The sequence below is a fragment of the Meleagris gallopavo genome, chromosome 7 (genome assembly GCF_000146605.3).
Source record: "Meleagris gallopavo isolate NT-WF06-2002-E0010 breed Aviagen turkey brand Nicholas breeding stock chromosome 7, Turkey_5.1, whole genome shotgun sequence".
Lineage (NCBI taxonomy): Eukaryota > Metazoa > Chordata > Aves > Galliformes > Phasianidae > Meleagris > Meleagris gallopavo.
The window spans coordinates 4,306,717-4,325,507 of record NC_015017.2 but is presented as its reverse complement, the minus strand read 5'-3'; the positions used below and the strand labels follow the sequence as shown (position 1 = coordinate 4,325,507).

The window sequence follows — 18,791 nt, the reverse complement described above, 5'->3', positions numbered from 1 at the left end:
CTTTGGCAAGGCCCCGGGCCCAGTGTAAGATAGGAAATAATTGTTTAAATGGGACATGGTGCTGTGCTGGGTGCTTTGCCAGTTCCTGAAGGAGGTGCGAGGCACCGAGCGTGTCCTGTAGGTGGGCTGGGGAAGCACTGGGCTCCCTGTTGGTGTCCAGGTATGGTCAGCAGCTCCACGTGGTGCATCCCTCTGCCTGCTGAGCTGTGAGCCTGTTTATGGGACCTTATCCTACCAGGCACTCGTGCCATAGTTCACTCAGCTGTGCGCATAGGGCCATAAGGCAGCAAATGACTTTAAAAGGTATTGGCAAGCTTTCATTTCTCCTCCCAAAGTAATTCTTCTATAATGTTTGTTTCCGCTTGAAAGAGAGTATTGGGTGTATTTGATCCTTTCCTGTCTTGTGTGACATCCAAAAGACTTATTCATATGCCAGGTGACTAGAACATATCTTTCACTTGGAAGTGAAATGGGAACAGTTTGGTACTTGCTTCTGATGCCTTTTTCAGGTCACTTTGTGTAACCTTAGCCTGTCTGCTATTGTGCAGGTCTTTGGAGCACTCTGTACTGCTTTCCTTGGTACATCAGCCGGATGTTTTGATTAGTTAAATCTTCAGTTTGGGAAAACTCAAGATTGGAAATTCAAGTTTCATTAACTGTGCCTACAGCAGAAAGTCATCAGAGTTTCAAATAGGTCTCAAGAGGACAAGAAGCTATAAATCATTCAAGCTCATTAGAAAGTTGCTTAAGCTCTGCTGTTTACTATCCTAAAATGTTCTATTATGCAGTATTTTATCCTCGATATGAGATCTCTAAAACTTCTCATTGTTATGATAAACGTGCAGGTTGATGTAATTATCTGTCTATTTTCATGGAGGAAACTTGAGCTGCCATAAGAAGGACCTTCAGTGCACATCTAAAAAAAAGAGGAAAAAGACATGAGGCAGTTTTTGGCAGAGTTACTGAGGGTATTCAGTTCCTGAAAGAGATGTTAAGGAAGTGATGGAAGTTCCTTCTTTAGAAAATTATGCCTCTATAAGGAGTCTCAGTTGGGTCACCCCATCATAGTGTTTGCTTCTAAAAATACTGACGTTACTGTCTGTCCTCATCCCAAACTTACCAGTAGCATTGATAAGGGAGATCTATCCCAGACTACAATTCCTACTTTTAACTGGGGAATATTACATCCTCTAGGCTCTGAATAGGTCCAACACAGTTGCAGATCCAATTTAATATACGTGAGGTGTTTGGTCTTTCTGCAGTTTCCCAATATTGCAGTCTTTTCCCAGAAATATTAACAGATAAAGATAAAGCAATTTTAGCTATTCCTCAGTGGCATTCTCCGCACTGATTTCAGGCTCTTCTTGAAATGCTAATATATCATCCTCACTGCTGCATTCATGCAGCCTGTTCCCCAAAGGGGATTCGGATTGCCTTCTTAGTAGCAGATTATTTCCTGATCACATTTCTCATATCAGGGAATCCATGTATTCAGCAAGAGACCAAAGCACCGTGATCGTTTTACAATTTAGCTTTATCTAGTCATCTATTAGCAAGTTATATGATATTTCAAGTTGTTTTAGTTTTGATGAGGAGAAGAGCTCACCGAGACATTAATCACTCAGTAGTTTGTATACAAAGCAAATCTCAGCCTCAAAGCATCTATATAAACTACTGTTTCTTTGCCTAAAATACAGATATTCTTTCTATCAAGGGCACTGGAGGATGTTACAGATGCCTTCATGTATCTACTTTGCTGGACCATTTAATGCTAATCTAGTGTTAGATTACCTTTCTGAAACTGCTAATAAAATCTGCTACATTACTGTGTTTAGCAGAGGCCCCAGGGCTTCGGAGATGAGATTTCTATCCGCTGACAGATCATGGCTGGGTGAAAACTCAAAACAGATACTTTTCTGCATCAGGTGTGAAGCGCACTCGCATCCTAATCCTCCCAAATGATACGGTGATGGAGAGATGTATGAAAAGGTTTGTTTATTCCACAGAAGAGGGCAGGGGAATATATATCCTTGAGCTATATGCAATTGCAGGAAGGCCAAAGTAGATATAAAACGCCGTCTGATATGGTAGTTTGGCACCCAGGGAACACACATTTTAAAGTCTGTACACAGTACAGTGGTAAATGGTAAGTCTCTGTTTGTTTTTCCCGTGCTGCTGGTCTCACTGGTGCAAGGGGTCCAGGGAATTCATGAACATCAAATGTGCCCTCGGTAAAGAGGGTTTTGATATGAGATTTTCAGCTGCCCTAAATCTGTATCGCTCTGATGTCTCAGTGTAATTGTGACTGTTAAACTTTGGGGACAAATACTGCAAGAGTTCCTAAGTAAACTGGGCCCTGGGGAACATCTCTCCATATGGCAGCACGACTGGAAGACTGAGATTTTTCCAAGACTAATGTGACCCATCAGAGCTTTGTGCTCGTGTTAGTGATGAAGTTGCTGTATTGCATTAACTGCCAAAATGTCTCCCGCTTAATAAATGACAAACTGTGTTTTACAACTATTGGTATTCTTGGACGGTTTCCCTGGAAAACATGTCGAATTCCTTTGTGTAGGGTGCCCTTGGGGGTCTTTAATGTTTTGGATGGATAGCACTGGCTGGAGCCCAATAGGAATGCAATTTGGAAGCAAGCTCTTGAGTTTGATTTTTCACAGCATTATGCCTTGTGCAGCCCTTTAAACCTGGGTTCTGAGAGCAGGAAACAAACCTCCTCCCAGGCACAGAGTCAGGATGCCGCTCTGCCTTTGTTCACTTTGTGGCTTTGGAGTGCCACCCGAAATGGAAAACCAGCAGGAAATAAAGCCTGCTTTTTTTGCCTTCCAAGTAATGCAGCCAATCCTTTCTACTTCAGATGGCAGCAGATGAGCTACTCATCCAGACTTTCTGTATAATCACTGCTAAGAAACAGGCATTTCTAGAGTGTGATTCATCTGATCTGCCTCAGATGCCTGCTTTGGGAGGAGGTGGGATGCACTGCTTCTCCCTGCTGTCTGTGAAGGGAGGCTGTGCGTGCCTCCTTCAGAGGTAGGCGTCTAATCTCAGCTGCCAGGGATCTTAGCCCATATGTTCAGACCCATTCCCCTCACAGTCTTAGTTGGCCCTTTTGGAGAAAAGGGCCTTTTCTGAGTCAGGTTGTACGTGTGCTTTTTGTCGGTGCAAAAACGCAAAGTCCAGTGCAGGGTCCTCACACACAGCAGAGGCAATTCCCCAGATAAAAGCCTACATTTCCAAAGCTTGCTTCTTTTGAAGGAGTTGTGCCCATCCCAGTGGCTCTGTGATGCCCCTCCACCAGAAGCTTTGAGCTCTGCAGTGGGTGAATTAGCCTTTGACAATCTGGGACCACAGACCTGGTGGGATCTGGGTTCCTTTCAGGAGCTCGTGTAGTAAGAATGGCTGTGGGCTTGACTCCCAGTTGCCTGCCCTCACTGCAGCAAGGATCAGTTCCACACATGGCAGCTTTCTGCCATGCATTTTGCTTCAGCTGCCCAGCTCCTCTCGGGACGGTTTGCCTGGGTGGCCAGGCTTTCAGCTGTTTGGCAGACTTGCCCTTTGCTGTGACTGTAATGGGGAAAAAATGAAGAATGACTCGAAGGCACCTGCTGAAATAAAGAGCCAAATAGCTTTGTTTATAAAAGGGGAAGGAAATTAAGGGTTGGTCTGGAAAAAGAAGGCTGGGAAATGAAATGAAGATAAACTAGAAAAAGGCAGGCAATCGGTATACTGGATGGTCTTTTTTGTGTTCTTGAAAACTCTTTGCTCTTATGAATACCAGTGACCCTTGAAGGATCTCTCTGATTGATGGGACAAGTCCAGCTAAGTAGAGAATGCAGCTGTACATTTTTCACAGATCCTAGAGACAGGCCTGCTAGCACAGGCTCGGTAGCAACTTGGATGGCTCTTTTCTAACCCTTTTGCACTGCTAATAGACGTTGTGCAGGCTGCCAAAGGAGGGATAATGAAAATCAAGCCAAGGGAGGTCTAAAAACCTCACTCCATCAAGGACAGTGTCTGCTGTGTGAATTGTCAGGAAAGGTTTAGTTATTGGCACAGCCCGCTCTCCTGGAGGCAGGACAGTCAGGCAGCTGAATTCTCCATAAATTTTCCTGTCATTCATCTGCCAGGGGTATTTTTCAGAAAGGCTGCTGTTCCATCCAGGTACTCCCCTTTTGTAATCGGATGATGATTTATTATCCAAGCAATGAAGAAAAATATATTGCCTTGGAATTTATGAATGCGTAATGATATGTAAGCCATAATAATGAATCACTCCTTTCCCTCCTCTCCCTTCCTCATGTATATTTGGATGTTTATTTCCATATAAATTTCCATTTATTTATGTCCTCCTAAGTTCTCCTTCACAAAAAGGAATTCCCAAGTTAAGGTGCTGAAGAGTTTGAGATATCCAAGTTTAAGAACAAATAAACCATATGCCTCACAGCTTTCTCCTTCCCTCTGTGCTTGCTTTCCCCATTCTTGATCATCTTCTGAGCTACTGCTGTTGTGCATCTCCCCTTGCAGATATGGTTTTGCCTCATGTAACTGTTTGCTTCAGGTGTGGGCACAGAGCACCGCCCAAGTCTCAGCGAAGGAGATGGCAAACCAAGCTCCTTGACCATCTGGCTGCCATTGTGCCTCCTCAGCAACTTGACTTAAAGGCTGTTTCCAGGCCATAGTCTTAGGTATCGTTTATACTTGTAGGAAACCCAAAGGAGAAAAGGGTCTGGCATAATGCAGGCTGTGAACAGTAGGAGGAAGAAACTGCTCTAATACCTTTGAGGGAGCAGTGTTTGAGAGAAACTGAAATCTGTCGTGAGCTGGTAAGGTCCTGGTGATGCAACTTGCTCAAAGTAACTTTAAATGTATGTGCAGTATTCAGGTGTTGAACTCAGCTATTATGATGCCTGGCCTTCACTGCAGGGTTATTTTTTCCACTCTAACGCTTTATTCCATCTGGACTCAATTTGGAAGACGAGGTAGTGAGATGTGCTACGGCAAAGCCAGTACGAAAGAGGGAAGCTATCTGAATTAGGTTGAAAAACGTTTCTGTTGATTCAGTGGCATGGCCTTGGCCGATACTATGCTCCATAAGATGGGGTACATCAAGAGTAATTCTGTAATGGGTGGGAGTGACACCAGTTAAAACTGATTGCCTCTCTCCAAACCTCTGCTTCTGTTTGCCAGGGAAACTTCTTGCTAGTCTGATTCTTGTGTTATTTTCAAGTATTTGTGTGCCATTGAAAAGCTTCCCTGATCGGTTACTACTATGCTGTACCTGAAATTTAGTCAGCAAAGTGTATTCTGTTATGCTGGAGATGTCAAAAGAGCATCATGATATTTAGAGACTCAGATCCACAAAAATTCAGAAGGAGCTTGGTATCTAGCACACAGAAATTTCATTGACGATCCCTAGCTAGGTCATTTTGTTGTGCTTGGTAAATGCAGAGCATGTCACAGAAAATAAATAACTGCCCCTAAGAGCTGTAGGGAGCAATCCCACAATTTTGGCTGCTCTGTGAAAGTCTCATAAGGTAGGGTAGATTCTGAAGCACGCTTCATCCCTTTGGGGCTACAACATATGGTTCCAAAGGGATTCATAAACCCGCTGTATTTCAGCGAGTGCCATCACAAGGTACTGCTGCAATGTCTCAAATACTGAGGAGGGCTCTGGCCAGAACCAGGCTTTTCTGTGGCTGGAAGTACACACACACAAGTGCCCCTAGTTCACTCGAGCCTAAGTCAGTCTTTAGCAAAATAAAGACACTACTGGAAAAACAGAAAACTTTATGCATCCTTGCAGGCCGCATTTGCATTTGAATGGTTTTTATTCTTTTCATGCACATGAAAAGAGTTATATTAAATATTAATATGGTATTTTTCTTGTGTTACCGTACACTTTCCACACACCTGGAAATTAACTCCATTGTAACCACAATAGCCTCCTAAAAGATGACAAAAAAACTGTTTATTCTAACGGAAGAATATGGTAAAAGCAGATTGAAGAGTTTCATTTTTCCACTGGCATGCCAAACTCCTTGATTGATGTTACTAAAGATACAGGCATGACTATTTCTATATTCCTTTATTATTAAAATGCAGCAGGTCTACAGGGCAGGCAGTGCTTGGTAAAACACAGTGCTGAGGGTCCTAAAAACCTGCTTAGCAGCCTTATCTCATCTTAGGGAGTTTTGCTTTGTGGAGATGAGGCTAAAGGTGCGTGAACATTTTGGATGCTGCTGCAGGGTGTGTTGCTCCTGACTTTCTTGCAGGCTGGAGGGGTCATGTATGTGAGTGTAAGGTGGGAGAGGGACCATGTGAATCCACAGCTGGCATGAGGAAGGCATGCAGGCATATCCTCGCTCATGTTACCATGAATTCAGAGGCTGGCAGTTGCTGTTGGCTCTGGTGCGGTTGTGCTTAGGCTGGCTTGAGCAGAGTTTGGTGCATTTTGCTCCCTACAGCAATACCTGTGCTCAGATTGTTTCCAATTCTGTCTGCATTACGTTCTGGTATTTCCAAGCAAGATATGAATATGTACATTTACACTTGAATTTGGAGCAGCATGGAAAATGAAGAAGGAGATTTTCCATAGCTATAATGGACTGTAGATGCATAGAGACTAAAAGCAGATTAATTGCATTTTCGTGCTCTTTGTATGAAATCTACCAAGGCATCTAGTCCCTCATTAAAGTGCCATTTTATCTTTGTCATGGAAACTCCATGTCAAGCTTCAGACCTAAGGATGAAGTTTGTCCTCTTCTGAGGAATGGATTGAGTCATTTAGGCTTGCTAGACTTACGTAAGATTCCTCCTGTCAATCCCTACTGATTGAATAAAAATATGGAAAAATATTTTCTCACAAGGTCTTGGTTTGCATGCTGATATATTGCATGCTGACTGACTGATCATCCTGTTGGTTTGGCTTCCCAGAGGAGGGAAAAGCTGGAAGAATCAAGACCATCCCTGCCTGATAAGCCAGGAACCGCTGACTCGGCTAAGCCACATGTTTGAATTGCACACGCTAAGCTAACAGACTGTAGTATTTACAAGACTTCACTAAACACTTAAATCTATTTTGTGGACAAAAGGATTTTAAGTTAATTTATTTTGTTGAGAGAATAATTTAAGCAAGTTAGCATTTTGTTGACAGAATTATGATGAAATTCATTTTGTCTACATAACTGATTGGACAGTTAGCAGCATGCATTTTCTCCTCAGAATCCAGTATGTGCTAGGACTGTCAAATAGTGTTTCCTCCGTGGTTTCCAGTCATTCTGTCAACAGAATGAATACAAAATCCTTTTGTCTACAAAATGAACTTAGGTGTTAATTGTTTGTCGATAAGGAGTGCAAAACCAAACGATCCTCTGCTGAACGCTGATAAAAATGTATAGTGGGGTGTGTGTGTGTACAGACACACAGCTGCATGCCTTGCTTTGTTGTCAGAGTCCAAATGTCCAAACCAAGAGCCTGGCAGGGAGCAGCATCCGATCTAAGCTGGGACCAGGCACAGTCTGAGCGTCATGTTCAAGTTGAGAGCATCACAAGGAATTAAGTAGTGTAGAAATGCAAAACGTGGGAGCTGGAAAGCTGTCGATATTGTTTCTAGCAGGGATTCAAAGCCTCCCTCTGTGAGTGTTGATTCTGGTTCTTCTTGATACGGTACAAGCACATGCGGGATGCAGTGGTTCCTACCTTGAGGAATCGTATCACAAATAGATGTGGCAGATGAGGAGCAGAGAGAGGATGTGCTGTATTCAGATCACGCTGGCTGAGAGCTGAGATGTAATGAAACGAGCTTATTAGTTGGAAGTCCCATGGGGAAACACCTCTCGGAGACCAGCAATAGATTTGGATCATCTTCACCACATAAAAACCATCCTCTCCTTCTGGACAGACACAAGTAAAGGTGGTATCCCATGAGCTACGTGCACATAAAAGATGGAAACGTCATTTAAACACTGTCTTAAAACACAACCAAACTCACCTGAAACCTGCTGATGCCTTCTGTTTTATTTTTGCCAATGTCTTGTTTTTCCCATTTCTGAAGGCACACACCGTGAACTAGTGCCAGTGTTCCCAGTTCTGAAGGAGGCATCTGGGCTGTCAGCACCCAGAATCTCTTTAGTAAGCCAGGGGACATAATGGAGAAAATGGTGTGTGTTTTATTCTGAAAATACAATGTTCTTGGAGCAGTCTGCCTAGCATTAGGAAAGGAGCAAGGAAAAAAAAAAAAGAAATATTCGCTGATTAAAAGCATCAGAAAAATAGCATACATTCATTTCTTTCCTTTCCCTCTCCTCCTTTGCCCTTTTAAGAGGGTTAAAATCAATGGAGAGTAGGAAAAGAAACAAAATAAAGCTATGAAGAGATATGACAATGCCATAGTGCAGCATCAAAGTTCAGCCCTCTGATATGTTTTCATGTTCATTCAGGAAGAAACAACCAACTAATCCCCAAGTTCATCTGTACTGTTTAAATGCCCTGGCTTTCAGCTCTGCTAATTGTCAGAAAAGCCAAAAGGAAAGAAAAGCATTCCCTTTTCAGCCGTGTTTTGTCTAAATATTCTAGTCACTGCCAGAGCTTTGAGGTTAAGGAGAGGCACGTTGGCTATGGAGAGGCGAGGTTAAAGGCAGGGAGGTTGTTCCTCCTAATGAGGTTTGTCATTTACAAGGGCATAATCATCTCTGCTTTCTGCAAAGGAACATTTATGTCAAGAGCACTACGCCAGACGCCACTTTCACGTTCTTTTGCAGAATGTGACCTTTCAGGGAATCGCACCCCCGTCCCTGACAGTTTGGGTATGCTCAGGCATGGCACACATGGCACATGGCAGGAGCTCAGCTGATGGTAGGGCCTTCCAGCCAGCACTGAGCACAAAGGGCAGCTGGCCTCACGTCACAGGGTGACAACACCAGCTGGGCTCAGGTGGTGTGTGGGGCTGAGCGGGAGCAGTGGGGGGGTTGCAGTTTGATTATGCCATTTACTCACGCCTCTTCAGTTGAGTGCTTTAGGCTGTGTCCTGCGAAGAGGCACAATTGCTCTTGCCACGGAAGGTAAAGCAAATCAGACGTGCCAGTCTCCCTTGTTGCTCAGCACAGTCACTAATGAGTGCAGCATATGGCTCTGCTTGCCAGGCCACTGGGAACTTGGTGCATGCAAAGCCCTGACTGTCAGTACCCTGCGCCCCGTGCCCTTAGCAGAACACGGCTGTGTTAGCCCTTGTGTTAGCCAGTCCCACTGTGGCAGCAGCAGGGCTCAACAGGGACCGTGATGGAGAGGGGCACTGGGATACCCAGGGAGAATCAGGCAGCAACAGGGGATGGTGACACGCTCATCTGTCATCCACAAATGATGGATGTGTCTCGCAGAAATCCCAGCCTGGAAATAAAAAGGATGCAAATTGCAGATGTTATATTAACATAGGTTCGTAGCGAGCTCACTGGGGGCCACATGCATAAACTGTTCAGGTAATAAAAAGCCACAGTGCTAGTGCTGGGGAACCTGTCACAAGCCAGGACTTTCAAAGCCATACGGCACCTGTCATGTGGGGTGTCTGTAAATCTGGGTAGTATGCTATGAACTTAACACCAGGAGGTCACATTTTAAATGGTGCATTCAATAAAAAATGACCAAAAAAAGGCTTTCGTCACCTTTGTATTTCAGATACTTCCTCACTGCTCACCGCTTCACAAATTTGCATAGTTCCCAGCAGATCGTACCACATTTCCTTTTTGCCCCGAGGTCAGCTCTGCAGCATAGGCAAAGTCACACTTATTCATAAAACTGATTTTGCAGCCTAATAACTCTTCAGGGCCAGGGAAAGGAGAGTGGGATTTAATACAGGCAAAAGCAGGATGCTTAGAAAAATAAAAATAATCTGTACAACATGCTGTAAGAAGGAGAGAAGGGAGAACTTCCTACTAAACTTATATAATGAAAACGAAATTTGAGCCACTAGAAAGGCCAAATCCCTCTCTTTTACCTTTGTGCCTTTTTTGCTAGTGTAGTTATTCCTGCAGTACGATCACCTCTTAAATGGCTTGGCCTACATTTCATCTCACCTGCTAGGTGAAACCATAACAGTCACTTTAGTATGCTGAGGTGATGCAAAGAGACCTTCTCAGCATATAAATTCTAATCAGCTTCTTTATAGCCCTAATAACTAAGTGCATGACTGGCTAGGGCTTTTTGGTAAAGTCTGTCTGCAAAGGTCATGTAGCATTATTTTGAGTGCAAACTGCAGAAGTGGTTCCTGGAAAGGTTGAGCGGTATTTTGATACGAGGAGCATAAATGGCAGTAGTTATTCCACGTAGATCAGAAGGGATGGAGATGCACGTGGTGAACAGCTTTGTGCAGACCAGAGTGCTGTGAAGGATGGTCGGATCACCCTGGCTGCAGGGAGGCCACCAGTGGTCTCTGCTGCTCAAGACATTTGCTCTTGTTTTGTCCGACAGAATTCCAAACAAATGGAGCTGTCACTGTAACCTGACAGGTAGCTCACATATAAAGGGGGCAAGATGCATGACACAGAGCAGCGCTCGGTTGGAGCTATCTCAGCATTCACATGCGGGAAATCAATCAGAGAGTGGTGTAATTCACATGAAAATAAAACATATATATATATATACTTCGCAATGTATGCAGGGGAGCATTTCAGACCTATGCTGGAGAGCTTTTCTTACTCGGAGACAGTTTTTGCTGGTTGTTACTGCAGGCATATGTGCATACCACAGGTTCACAATACCTGCCTGAGCACATTTGCTTAAAGATAAGGCCCAACTGCCCTGTCTTTCTTCTCTTTTTATAGCTAATGAAGAAGAGCGAGAATGATGCTTAGGAACAATAGGGTTGACTCACAAGGGGTGACTGTATATGACTCATAAGATGTGAAATTATTCCAGAGAACTGAAGTACACGTGTGTGCACTGCGATTTAGGTTGGAGGATTATTTTTCGTAACTGGAAGAAGAATGCTTGCTGTGTATTTTGAAATACAGCTGATGTAAAATAACATTTTTTGCTTAGTCTTGGAAGGCTGTTGCAGACAACAAGTATGGCGGGAAACTGCTGCTAGTAGAGATAGCATGGGAAGTAATGGTCCCAAACAAAGGGTTAACCTATTAGGGATCTGCAGTGTTGTCCTGAAGCTTAGCGTTGACTGAAGCAGCTCTGCCAGTTTGCTTTGAAAACTTAGAACACCTGATTCAGAAATGTCTGAGGATGCAAAGGAAGTCACACCCTGAGGATTAACGGCCCATCCCTTTAAGCAGCACCATTAAGCACCAAGCATCTCTGAGTCACAAAGATGGGTATTTTCAGAGTTGGAGCCTAACAAACCCTTGTGATCAATTAACTGTCCTGCTGCATTAGAAAAGAAAGTTGTCAGTTGCCTCCCCTCTGCCAAAGGTCAGTTGCATTTGGGTGTAGGCGCATCCCCAAGATCCCTGGAGCAAGACTTGAGATCGCTGCTGGACAAGCACTTACCTGAGAGCTTCATTGGTTTCCAGCCCAGAGAGGGCATCTGCAGCTCTTCATTTACCCTGTGTTGTCAAGTAAATGCAGTGTGATAGATTAATGAATTGAGCCTGCTTGGATGGGACCAGTAAACTATTGATTTGCTTCTCCTATGCCTGCTTGGTTTTCCTGGATTATAACTGAAGCTACTTTTTCCTTAAAATGAAGAAAGCTCGTGGGATTAAATCTGCCAACATTATTTTCAAATACCGTGACATGTAGTGGCATCTCGTCCCATTAACTTGCAACTTGGAGAATATAGAGATGTAGGAAGACTAGATCGTGGTAAAAGGGGATAGTTCATGCATCTGAATTTCAGGAACCTGTTATTCCACAGGGAAAGAGCTCAGCTTGATGGTTTCCTTTTTATTTTGCTGCACATAACACCAACAGCAGCTTTTCCTCACGTGCATCTAAGCATGAGCAGCACTCACTGCTGCTCAACTCCCTGCCCTGGGCCTGTTATTGGGGTGCACAAACAACCTAGGCCAAAGGAGCTCTCTGTTGGTGCAGTTTGGGGTTATCGTTAATTAGTGCCTCCTGTGCCTGAGAGAAGCCAGCAGTCCTTGCAAGCTCACCTCCCTGAAGAGAGACCAGCTGGGGTGGGAGGGAGAACATCAGTGTAGCTCAAGTGATTGATTGGGCCCCATCCCAGGTGACTCTCATTTCTAAGGGGGGGTTTGTGCCTTGTGGTGTGCCTGTGCAGTAGTCGAAGGAGGGTGCGTGGTGTTTTCTTGCAGAGTTAGAGGAGCTTCCCGAGAAACCTCCCCCTGTGCCTGCCTGGGAGCTGAACTGTGTTGAGCATCTTTTTTCTCTGCATGCCACTCACATTTGTTTGCTGGAGGAAACACGAAGAGGCTGCTACTAAAGCGTGCCATGCTGTAAGCAGTGGCTTTGCTGTGCTGAACGTGAGCCGTTCTGTGGCTGGAGCAGAGACTGCAGCTGACAGAAGGCTGAATTGTTCAGCAACAGCAGGCACTGGGATTAAGTGTGAGATTTGGGAGCTGCTTCATGACTTGCACAGGAACATCAGCATGTGACATCAGAGATTATCGGTGTTGTCAGGCATGTGTTCTCACAATGAGCTTGCTTGAGGAAGGATTTTCCTCCTGGAAAAAAAGATAAGAACGTAGATTTGTGTAACTCTCTCCAAGCCCTTCATGTGTCTGAAGTTCTGGTCTGTTGCACCCGTTGCAGCATGCAGCCGTTATCCCAGCTCTGGGCTGCTGGTGTGCACATACTCAGTGTGGAGGGTGTTTTACAGAATAAAAAAGAATAAACAATCCCCATGTTACAAGCTATCCCAGCTGCAAGGTGTGAGCCCTGGCCATGCTGTTTTGCCAAACAAAAAGGGCTTTATTTTAGGGAAGCTAAAGAGCATGTCTGCTGGTGAAACCCTTAGCACACACCGGCTGCAGTTCTTTAAGCACTGACACTGCAGCCTGCCCTCATCTGCCCATGGGTTAAAGCAGTTTGTAGCAGTTCTGCAGCATAGCAAGCCAGGAATCTCCCATCTACATCACATAAAATGATGCACTTGTGTATTTATATACATATGAAAACATGAAAACATTGCCAAAACACTGTATCATTCCTCCCCCGTCTTAGCAAGTGGGCCGTACTTCCAGGAAACTTAATGATGTATTTATTGTCTTAGCATAAATGAGAAGAAAACTCTAATAACATAGGGTGGAAAGGGAGGTGGGATTTGAGCAGACATGCCTTGGAGTGCTCCAGGTGGCTAAATCACAGGAGGAGGACAGGTGGCTCTGATGGCCTCATCAGGTGTGCCTGATCCCCCTTAATGAGCATGTAGTCTCAGCTCATAGGAAAGGAATATATAGGGGCAGGAAAGAAGCCGTTTTATTCTGATGTGATCTTACCATGCTGTGAGAGGAGAGTGCAGAGCCATGGAGAAGAGTACTTTGGAGGTGAGCTCATAGTCTTGCTGTTCATTTCCAGGATCTCTGCTTCCCACTTTCAGGGACAGACTAATTCTCTGTAGTTCTATCCAGAGGCTGACCCTGCGAGAGGGGATCAGAGCCTCAGGAAATCTGTTAAGGACTTCTCCCTTTTTTATAAGGGGAGAAAGGCAGCAGGAAAAAAGGAATGAAAAAAAACAAAGAAAACAATGGGTGATGAGCTATTCCTTGAGTGGTGGTGTAGCCTGGGCTGTGCTGGGGCCAAGGTGTGTGCTGAGAGATTCCTGTGGAGCAAGGAGGATGATCTATTATTGCTTCTTTCCTCGCTGCCTCTATGAGCTTGTCTTCTCTTAAGAGTACGCAACTGCTACTAGTGTCTGGGAAGACTGAATTTCTGTGTTATATTCTGTGTTCTTGTGCCATCCGTTATATGCCTATAACGGAATATATGCCATCCCTCTGTATCAGTTTGGAAAGGCTGGCAGGTACAGGGTTTGCTCCCACTAAGCAACCCCTTGTGTCAGGACTACAGCACTAGATCAGCATCTGAAATTGCTGTAGCTCTCTGCCCTGAGAGACACTTTTATTGCCCAGCAGTTTGCCTTTGTGCATCTTCCATGTGTTTGCATAGTTCAAATGCAGAATGGATGGTGTGAGGAAAATTAGGCTTCAGTGCTGGTGTTCTATGACCCCTGAGCATGTGATGTTGCAATACTAATAATGATGGTTACCGTGACCCTGGGCTCGTGCACAGTTATGATGGATCAGTTTTCAGCAAAGCATCTGGTGCTGAAGCTCCATTCTGAAATAGCTTGGCCTGGGAAAGGGTCAGTCACTCACAGTGTCAGAACAGCATTTTTCTCTCAGAAGAGTTCTCTTGTGCTGTATCAAATAGGAAAACAATTTGAAATATGCAGTGGGTTTTAAATTATAGATGTCCAAAGCCTGCAGAAACCACTGAACCCTTCTCGCTTACCATTTGATAGTATCAGATCAGAATGGTTTCTGATTCTCCAGAGAAGGTCTTGAACACATCGTGCTTAAATTTTAAAGGCATCAGGAAAGTGTCCAGATTCTGTCTTCTTGCTTCTGTTCGTTACTGATTTGCTTGTTAACATTGAAGATGTATTGAAGCAAACTTTCTAACGCACTTGCACTATGGCTTGTAAGCACTTTGTGCCCCGAGGTGTGATGAGTGTGCTAATTGCTGCCCTGGGCTCCTGGCTGCTGTCTCCTAGCAGGCTGGTTGTTGTAGATCAGTTTGGCCTGACCAATGGCAACACCACTTGTGCATCTGGAAAAGCTCCCAAAAGCTGGAATATGCAAACTGTAGGAGCATTGGGACTGTAAAGGATCTGCTGCAGAGCAGGGACAGGACTTCGCTTTGGGCAAGAAATGCTTCCCAGTGTCCTAGGAGAGAGGGGTTTTTTTCTTTTGGCTACAGCCTACTTGCCTTCCCTCCTTGATATTTGGTCTTGTGCTGGCAAGGCAGCTGGAGCAAGGTGTGCACACTGTCTGTCTCCTGTGATGGAGTTCTGGAGCTGAGAAACATGGGGTGCCAGTATCAGTTGGTGTGAACAGAAGGTAAAAGCTGACCTGTTCAGGAGCAGATTAATCTGTTTGTCACTCTTTTTGAGTACTGAATTCTGGCTCCGTGCCTGCAGTTTATTCATTCCTTTGATCCCTATTCATCTTCCCTCCTCCCTTCTTAAAATTATTTTTCAGATGCCTAAATGAGCAGCTTTGCAAAACACACAGTGTGTTTTCTGTATGTTTCTGCCCAGTCTAAGAATAAATTATAGCTGAAACTTGGGAATGCTGCATCTGTCACCGGTTGTAAAGCGGCATTGAAGAATTTTGCCTTGGCAAGCCATAATTGCTGATAACTGCTCCTTTTATGCAAATCTTGGCGTGCAAGGGACTGCTAATGTGGCAGTGGGCTCAGCCCAGGCACACAGCTGCAGCAGCAGAATGGCTTTGTGGGTGCTGCTCTGCATTGCAATGGGGTGCTCTGGGAAGCTGGTTTGAAATGATCATTAGGTAACATGTCTGCAAACATGCTCTGTGGTGTTGAAGCCAACCCAGAGAAAAACTCCAAGTTCCTGCTTGTCTCTAAATAAGTCTTCTGTGTTTAGAAAGGAGATTATCTTCTGAGCTGTAGTTGCTTTTATTGTCTGGCTTCCTTGCCTCTGGTGGTAAATACACTGCCTGCCAGCTTGGTGTGTGAGGCTGTTGTTGAGTTACTGTCCCATTTTGCTATTGCCTCATGGTGGGAGCAATTACTGCTTGGCAAGAGTTGGAGGTGTGAAGTCATAAGGCCTCTAGATATGGTTAAGGCCTCTGGCCTCGCAGCCTAGCTGCTGTACCCCGTGTGTACCCTGCAGGGAATAAGGTAACACCTTTTTTGCTCCTTTAGTGGAGGAGTAACTGTTTTGGGAGTGGTAGCCGGACAGAGCATTATGGTAGGGTGGCACGTTTTGCTCAGCATCTTTTAGAGCAATCTCTTCTTGCTTTAAGGCTTTGCTGAAGCGTATTTATGTCGCTGGGAACCTAACCACCCAGTTAACAGGCTCAGACAGTCCTGTCATGGCAACAACTGAGCATCATGTGCAAACCATTAGCTAGCTGGCATCTAGCTGCTGAGGTTTGCGCTACCAAAACAGCAGTGATTGCAGAGCACAGGGGGTCTCAGTGTGGTGCTTAAAGCATATGTTCAGTGCTCTGTAGCTAATAGTACCAGTTGTAAAACCTGACTTACTAGAAGGGTCAGCAGGCAAGGCAGCTGAGTGCCTGTCTTGCAGTTGGCATGACTGTTTCTCTGCAGCCTGTTGCCCAAGGCTGACTCTGCATTTTGCTGGGGCAGGCGCTTAGTAGGCTTCTCCCCTTACTGTTCCAGGATGCAACAGAGACCCTGGGTCCCAGCATGAGACATGATACAAAGATGCAAGGCCCAGCAGAAGATGACTCGAGTTTGGTAAGTCATCAATCTTGGTTTGTTAACCAGGGAATGATTAAATGGTTATTTGCTGCTGGTACAGCAGTGGCACTACCCTAGAAAAGTGTTACCATGCTGCAGGCCAGGTTGGGACCCTACAGTACAAAAGTCATAGTGAAACACAAATAACACACCTTACCAGCCCTTTGCATCCATCTTGGGGGTGATTTTCATATATCTTTTTTACAGCACAGCTCTGTGAAAACTTTAGGGCAGATACGCTGTACAGCGAGTACCAAATGGGGTGAGGATAGAGGGCATGCTCCTTCAACTGGCATTCGTGGGCATAAGTGTTTCTGTGTGATGAAGCTAGAGCTTGAAGAAGTTGTTTGCTTGAGGATGGAGGTTAATGTGGTTGCGATATTTATTTTCTCCTGACTTCAGAGTTACGTTTTCTCATCCCCTGCTGGGGAAGGAAGCCTTTGGCCTGACTCTTTTGATGAGTAGCATTAGGTTTGTCTGCTTTTTGTGTGCCTGTTGAGAGATGGGCTCAAATGTCTGATTTGTCACATTGCAGTGCATTGTGTTTCCTGAAGTTGCTTTCTTCTTCTGAAGTGGTTCTCCAATGAAAAATAGGGATACTGAGATGATGTCAGATCATAGTAGTTTTTGAAAGGTTTTTCTTGCCTGTGCTGAAAGGTATGGTGGGATCCAGCATGATTTGCTGGGTGTGTGCATCGTTAGCTGAGATCCCTGCCCATCGATACAAGCCTGTACACAAATGTACAGTAAGAGGCAGGGCCTACCCTGAGGCAACCACAAGCTCTACAAGCAGCAAGTGTAAGGGCAGAAACAGCTACTCCAGATCATCTCCTGTCGATGCTCTGTTCACTGGGCTGTAGAGCCTGATGGGCTTGTAATTGGTTAATTACAATACTAGAAGTTTTAAAGGTAGTATTCACTTGCTAAGTTAGAATGTTACTCTTATCTCTCAGATTTGATAATCATTTTGCTTGCAATGCTTTGAGAGTTTGGGTTACTAACTTAGCTTTTACTCTGGGAAAGTGAAAGAAGGTGCAGGTCTTAACCACTGCACAGTTCCATCTGCTGGATTTCCTAGGTCTATGAGCTCCTTTGGAGGTAAGGTATACAGGTGAAACCACACCCTTGCAAAGTAGAAAGCAAAGGTGACTTTGGGGTTTATTTTTGTGAGCCCTACTAATGAACTGATTATTACCTTTGTAGTACCTAGAATAGCAACGTAAGAGAAAACTCTGCACTTAAAAACCTGGAAGCAAAAATGCCCTGAAGGCCAGGTTTTTAATAGAAAAGGCTGAATATAAGGTGAAATAAATTTTGCAGTAATTGTCTCAACTTGTTCTAGACATGTAAATGCTGTGTGGGTAGCCTGTGTTAATCTCTTAGGGGTCTACATTACAGAATAGCAAGGCTCAAGAGGTGACCAGGAATAGTTGACAGGATTGTATTTTTTTTAAGGAATTATCATACCATTCTACAGATGAACAATATAGCTTCAGAAAAGGTTTATTTTACTTGATTTCCTTAATAAAATTTCTGAGGCAGTGGCAATCTGGAATCTTTGCTCTTTCCAGCAATATCTTCCCCATTTCTTTAGTACAGGGACACACTAAGCGCTTTGCCTGGACAATGTAGGAGAGCACTAAGGAGGAGTGCTTCAATGCTCTGACCAGAGATGCTGTCTTGCTGTTAACCTGATAGGAGTCAGTGCTGTCAGATACCTTGGCTAGGCAAGCTCAGAAGTCAGCTTTCGGTATGGCTAGCAGAACGTTCAGTAGCGAAAGTGGCGGCACTTCAGGAGACTTTGGAGGGGCAGCCTTCATGATTAAGGCTACAGAACAACTCCGTGAAGTAAGAAAGTTCCTTTGTAAGGAAGAAAATTTCCCTGCAGGATCTTTCTCTGCAGCACTTCTTTTACTTAGCTGTGGAGGAGCTAGTGTGTGCTGGCTCCATCGGTGTTTGTTTTGAGTCACAGCGGTGCTCTGTGGGCCTGGCATTTCAAAGCCTTGCACTGTTGGCTTTACAGCTCACAACAGATTTGCCTGGAGGAGAACACTGCACAGGCATATGCTGAAGTGACTCCAAAACGCTGTGTCTAATACTGTCAAAGACCCCTGCAAAATATAATGAGAAAGGAGAATGCATCTAGTCTGTTCCCTTGATAACCACGTAGTCGTAGACTAGCAGTAGCTCTTAGGCAGGTTACCACAAGCTGATGGAATTAAATAGTTTCGAAGTCCTGGTGTAACTATTGATTTTCATTATTATTATTATTTTTTTTTCTGTTAAAACAGTCCTGGTTTAGGCAGGCAAACAAGGGAGGTGGGAGCCTTTGTGAGTTCTCATGACAGGGAGCAGAA

The 18,791-nt window shown here is 44.5% G+C and overlaps 1 protein-coding gene across 4 annotated transcripts in view; it reads left to right on the top strand.

Moving 5' to 3' along the window:
- Positions 1-18,791, top strand: part of CPS1 (carbamoyl-phosphate synthase 1) — a 243,899-nt gene that overhangs the window by 175,690 nt on the left and 49,418 nt on the right. For all 4 annotated transcript variants that reach the window (XR_004160253.1, XR_004160254.1, XR_004160252.1 and 1 more), the window contains exon 47: positions 16,354-16,431. The gene's annotated coding sequence lies outside the window, so the exon portion shown is untranslated. The remainder of the gene's footprint in view (positions 1-16,353; positions 16,432-18,791) is intronic.